This window comes from Danio rerio, chromosome 9 (genome assembly GCF_052040795.2).
Source record: "Danio rerio strain M-AB ecotype USA chromosome 9, GRCz13ab, whole genome shotgun sequence".
Classification (NCBI taxonomy): Eukaryota; Metazoa; Chordata; class Actinopteri; order Cypriniformes; family Danionidae; genus Danio; species Danio rerio.
The window spans coordinates 10,109,721-10,116,280 of record NC_141029.1 but is presented as its reverse complement, the minus strand read 5'-3'; the positions used below and the strand labels follow the sequence as shown (position 1 = coordinate 10,116,280).

At 36.6% G+C, this 6,560-nt stretch overlaps 2 protein-coding genes across 3 annotated transcripts in view; both read left to right on the top strand.

The window, feature by feature from the left end:
- Positions 1 to 6,560, top strand: part of LOC147842272 (uncharacterized) — a 543,494-nt gene that overhangs the window by 175,918 nt on the left and 361,016 nt on the right. The gene's annotated exons all lie outside the window — the stretch shown is intronic.
- gpr156 (G protein-coupled receptor 156) overlaps positions 4,830 to 6,560 on the top strand; it is a 34,973-nt gene continuing 33,242 nt past the window's right edge. Inside the window, exon 1 of one of the 2 annotated variants that reach the window (XM_087267492.1) lies at positions 4,830 to 5,085. The gene's annotated coding sequence lies outside the window, so the exon portion shown is untranslated. Of the gene's footprint in view, positions 5,199 to 6,560 lie in introns of both variants that reach the window. The other variant, XM_087267494.1, reaches the window with a different exon arrangement.

Below are 6,560 nucleotides of genomic sequence, written 5' to 3'. Positions count from 1 at the left end.
AGGGCCGCTGTCCCTAGCTGCTTGCACTCTCAGCATTCGCACTTTTTTTCATTTATTTATTTATTTGACCATAGAATCACTCTTTTTATTAATTATTTTGCCTCAGCTCCACTTTTTTATTTTTTTATTTTCTCGCAGCCCCGTGAGCAAAATGCAGCCTGCAGGTTAATGATGGTGTAACTATCATTCAAGCCCAAACAGCGGCATCTTAGTGAAAATAAACATTTGAATAATTAATATTAATGAATAATACAATATTACATACATACTCAATGAAAACCAGAAGATTCACTACATTAAAAAATCTGACATAATTTGATCAGAAATCTAAAAAGGGGAGGAAAAGATTTAACCATCGATAGAAAGTAACGTTACAGTGGGTAAGAGTCTTGCGGGTAACAGCGCATTACTTATTTTTTATTCCAACCACATCAGCGTAACACAGTGGTCTGCATTTTGTGTTACAACACTGCCAACCAGAGTTCTAACCTCACCTGAATTTTTTTTTTCATTTTTCGTGAAATATAATACTGTTTGAGTTACTTATGTAGGTGTACAAATTTTATTTTTATTTCTTTGTGTGACCACTTTTACAAAGGACTGAATAGAATTTTGCACAGAATATTCAGAAAAGGAAAGATGGTTTAAAGAATAGTATTGGAGATTTAGCTACCCTTCAATGTTCTCATATTTATGAAAAAAGTACTAAAGCAGTTTTTCCTTGAAAAAGACGTGATAGTGTCACTAGAAACTGAAGTCTAAATGATGTCATTTTACTATAGTCAGTCGTGAACTGATGTGGGAAGATCTAAGGCTAGAAACTCCAGGGGTGAAAAGGAGTCCCACTCCGGCCCTGGTTTGGTGACATACCTCCTTTTAAAAATCTGACATTTTTCCATGAATTTGTATGAATTAGCCATTAAGCTGACAAAATGTAAAATATCTACTTTTCCTTGTGAGATCAGGGCTGAAAAGCCAGGGAAAGGTCTTATTGCCACAGGGTTATGTGGGAACAATTTTAACTGTTTATACTGTGAACAAGGTTTGAAAACATTTAACTAAGTGAATTTGTTTGATCAGAACCAAAACAGACTGTTAAGTTTATTCCTTAAACTAAAATCAGGCAACCAAATGTAAACACTGTTAAAATAAAACAAGGGAACAAACTAGTAAACATTGGCCCTTCGCATTCTGAAAAACTCTGGATCTTTAGACTTATCACCCTCCATTCTCTTAATCAATTTATTTCCATTATGGTAGTGATGATCACGTGGTCCCGTTGCTAACATTTTGTAAACTTTGAAGGCTGTTTTCATTCAGTGTGATTACCTGTTGCTCATGTAAACTTTGTTAAAGTAAAAACAAAAAAGAAAGAAAGCTGCATTCGCGGTATCATTAAAATTGAGATGTGTTTTAGTTGGCCAGGCTGATGCCCCTCAGAACCCATTAGCCAGACACTTGTCAGTTCAGACGGTCAGGAAGAGTTTCAGGATTTGGCCGGTGAATATACACGACCAAGTTCCTGCATTTGCATTTGAACGCCATCTCATCACCGCCGCTGAATACAGAAGGACTTTCTTTTCACCTTCCAAATTCAAAGTTCCACTCTATACAGCACACTCTTTCTCTGGAGGATAAAGACTTGCTAACACAAATTGATGCCACTCTTTTTTTCACTTTATTCTGCTTTCAATGCTGTGAGGATTGTCTGATCCTTGATGGGTTTTGAAGGACAGATGTGTTATTCGTTATGCAGTTTGTTTGGCCACTTTTTAAGATCTCAAAGCCTCCTGATGCCCTGCTGACAGCACTCTAAAAGTGTCTCTCCTCACTTCAGTGATCCTCAATATGTAATGTCCTGAGCGCTGAGATGTTGTTTTCACCATAGCTTGCACATTTGCTGAATGCGGTAAAGTTGGTTAAATACTTCTTTTCAGAGCTTTTATCTCCCCTCTTTGAATTGGTAGCTGGGGAACAAACCATTAACAATCACAATGAAACTCCTTTAAATGTTTTAATAAAAAATGACAGAAGAAATCATTTGTATTTTCAAACCTTTATAAGATTCCCAAACCATCTACACTTAAAAAAAACTACTTAATTAAAATAAGCTGAATCAACACAATTCTTGAGATTTCATTGGGACAGCTTAATTTTTCATGTTCAATCCATATAAATTTGTTAAAAGTGTTTCAAGAGTTCGCCCTTAGCTGATGATTAATTATAAAGCGTGTTTGGCATGCTGTCCTGAGAGAGAGCCCTGAGCTCATGAGATCCTCAAGCCTCCCATTGCAGGGCGAGAGGGCAGTCCGAGTTCAGGTAGGTTTTGAGAACTTCCCCTGCTTGATAATGGTGGAAATAGATTATGAATGCTATGGATTGTCTGTACTGTCAATTTAGTTTTGTCAATTTACTTATGTTGCATGTTTTTGGTCTGTGGGAGGAAACCTGGAGGTCCAGGGAAAACCAACGCAAACATGGGGAGAACATGCAAACTCCACACAGAAATGCCGACTTGGCCAGTTAGCATCTGAGCCAGTGACTTTCTTGCGGTGAGGCAATGATGCTAACCATTACGCCTCCGTGCTGCCTTGACAAGGAAATGGGAGGAGTAGGGGTGGAAGGGGGGATTCTTCAAGATGAAGATAGCTAAGGTAAGATACTCTGGTTATTTATAGTGATTAAGGAATCGTCTAATTGGTGAATCAGTGTTAGCTAATGAGGACCAGCTGCTATCAATCATAAGCGCTTACTCCTCTCGAAATTAGATTATAAACTTCACTAAGTTTACTTAATCGAGTTGTGTTGGGACAACATGAATGAATTGTTTGGAACCCTGCATTTTTTACAGTGTCATATATTATATCAAGATGTGGAATCTTTAGATCTACCAGAAGTTTTTAAGCTTTGGAATTTGTTTAAATTCGGCTAACACTTTTTATTTCTGTTGTCAGAGAATCACATTGAGGAAGCTTACAGAACGTCATTACATTACTGAATATATATTGAATCATACTGTAAGTGAATCATATATGAATTAAATAGCTGTATAAATGAAAAATGCATTTTGATTCTCAGAGAATACTTTATAGGTTTGAAATCTTTGAGTTCAGCTCATGGAAAATGGGAGCAAAAACAAAAGTGTTGTGTTTATTTTTTGTTAACTGTAGGTCAGACTCCAAAAAGACTCAAATATGTAATAATGACTGGTGAAACGGCGAGGCAGTGGCACAGTAGGTAGTGCTGTCGCCTCACAGCAAGAAGGTTGCTGGGCCGCTGGTTCGACCTCAGCTTAGTTGGCGTTTCTGTGTGGAGTTTGCATGTTCTCCCTGCCTTCGCGTGGGTTTCCTCTGGGTGCTCCGGTTTCCCCCACAGTCCAAAGACATGCGGGATTAAGCCGACAAGAAAATGAATGAATGAATGAATGACTGGTGAAACATTCGTACATTTAAAGTCAGCATGAAATCTAAATTTACTCTTCTTATTTTTAGATGTATATAGTAATTCTTGTTATAAATGATGTATCTGCGCACTCCATTATGTGACTTTTTTTTTGCCTCCATTATCTTTTATCAAACACCATGACTTCCCTGTTCCCTCGAAACTCTTCACTTCTGGCCACATGAAATTCCTTTTAGGACGGGCTTTCAGTGTCTCACTTTTGTACATTTGTCAGTCTTCCTCAATTTTGGTAGCCACACCCATCTTACAATGATTCAATTGGTTTCCGAAGGTCAAAATCATGCAGCCCTCTAAAATTTCTTTTCTTATTTCACATCAGGACAGGACACTGTCTCACTGTAGCCTGTGGTGGACATCCAAGGCAGTACCAAAGCAAGTTTAACTGGAGGTCTAGGCAAACGACGATCGGGGGGTGGGGGTATTCGGTTGGGTTTGAGTGTCCATGATGCCCCTAGCAAGATGCAACTCTAGACGATAGCCCATATTCCTCATGCCTAAATCCGCCACTGATACAAGGACATGGGTTTAGGGTTGTGGTGGGTGTAGACATTAATAAATTTGATGTTTGGGTTTAGATTGGGGTAGGTGTAGACGTTGTTTACTATGATAGTTGGATTTAGGGTCGGTTGGATTAGTAACTTTTTGGGTAATTAGTTACTTTTAAAACTATGTAACTCAGTTATAAACTTAGTTACTATTTGTGAGAACTAGTAACTATAACTAATTACTATTTTAAAGGAACTTGCCCAGCACTGGTAGCAAGACACTTCTCCATAGTTACGCTGACAGGATCTGGGCAGGGCTGTGTGTGCCAGGTCACTCACCCAAAGTTGCATGTGTTGTTCAAGGGGACAGAAGGTGTATCTGGTACCCACAGAGGCAGATTTCATCCATCTAAAATTATTGAACTGTTGAAAATTCAGAGACATTGCCTTAAAGTCTAAAAACTCACATAATGCTGCTTTAAAGTTTAAAGAAAGGTTTGATTAAAAGTTAACCTCTCATGAATATTAAAATGCTGACTGAATACATAATGAGCTCTCCATATTCTGTATGTGTGGATCTACCCGACCACAGGAATGCAGAAGCAGACAGCGGTGTGGGCGTCTGAGCTTTAGTCTTCTCATCATGAGACATTTTTGATTCTGTGGAAGGATGAACTAATGCTTCACTCTTTAATTAAAAAAATCCTAACCCTAAGCCATTCTTGTGAAAACTGCATGTTGTATACTCTTGTCATTTAAAAGCTGAAAATGTAAAGAAATATATCTGTGCAAATTTAATAAAACAATGGTTAGGGATGAGCTAGAAGTTAGCATTTAGCATGTGTGCATGCATCTGTCAAGCTGCAATTACTTGCAACCTGAGACGCTTGAAAGACGGCAGGATGAAATTGAAGCATTCACATTTAAATGGTTGTAAGTTGAGAGCTGTGAGCAAAGTTTTACCGTTGCACAATGTCCTGCCTTACTCTACAGAGAATCTACTGTTGTGGAGTGCACATGACAGAATTTATTTAAGGATAACAGGCTTTGAACATGTCTGGAATATGAGGCACATCCACACAGCAGCGTATGAGCATATATAACCTGTCATTTTGGGCAGGACGGCCTGCCACAGGAGGTGAGTAAGAGCTGTGCCATGACATGAGTGGGTGGATGGAATGAGGAACTGTGTTCTTACGGTTATTCTGTGGTTCTTGCCATCACACTATGGACCTTTTATTACCTACCAAGGTGAGTGTTGTCGTCATGCTGTTCAGTCACTGCTGATTTCTTTGTCCATACAAGTCACATCTCGAAAACAAACTCAGCCATAAAGATAATTTTGGTGTGCATAATGACTCTTAGTAAGGTCAGAGCAATCTTTATTCATTAGTATAAAATCTAACCTTTACTGTGGAGATACCAAACATAAACTACACTTAGGTGAATGTGTATTAGTTGTAAAGAATTTTTATGGCATATTTGAGACATAGAGAGGACAGTTGTTTGCATTATGTTTCTCATATAATATTGTTCATGCATAATGTTTTACAGCTCACAGTTCAGACCTTATTTCTTGAAATTCTGAGCTTGTATTGCAATTTTAAGATAATGCATTTATAATTGTTTTCTCAGAATTAAGTTCTTTTAAAATGTTTACTCTTTCTCTAAGGTATTAACATGATTCCGTTTACAGTTTAAATCTCAATGGCAATTACAACTTACATTTTACGATATAGTTTCATTTGTTAGCATGGGTTACCAATATTAGTTAACATGAACCTGCAGTGAGCAATATTTCTACAGCATTGATTAGGTATCTTGCTTAATGTTAATTTCTTAATGTTACACTGTAAAAATAAATCTGTAATTTTACCGTTTATTTCCTGCAGCTTGAGTGCAAGAACAAAACAGTAAAATAATGGCCGTTAAATTACAGAAATTTACTGTAAAATAACAGGTTGAATTACAGAAATGTACCTGAAATTTAAATTTTGGTAATTTAGTGTTTGTTATTTTACAGTAAATTTTTGTAATTTAAAGTCCGTTTCTTTACGTTTTTTTTCGGCACCCCAGCTGCCAAAAATAAACAGTAAAATTACGAATTTGTTTTTACAGTATACCAATTACATTGTAAAATACATAAACTCAAATTAGTTAACATTAATGCACCATGCACTAACATAAACAGCTATGATTAATTGAATTGTATTTATTTTTAATAACTATGATTAACAAAGATTAGTTCATGGTGTAAACATGTATTTATCATAGTTAATGCTGCTTAATCAATTAAAAAATGCTAACAGTCATATTGCAAAGTGTTAACATATAAGAGTTAATGTAACAATTATGAAGTTATATATTGAAATATTGGCAGCATGGTTGCTCAGTGGTTAGCACTGTCACCTCAAAGCAAAATAGTTGCTGGTTCAAGTCCCGGCTAGGTAAAACATACGCTAGAATAGATGATGATTCATTTCACTAGCAAACTCTGATAAATCAAAGACTATGCCGAAGGAAAATAAATATTGAAATGTTGAGTTGATATCTTTAAATACAATAATCATATGTTTATTTCTCACAGTTTACAGCTTTTTAATTTACATTTTC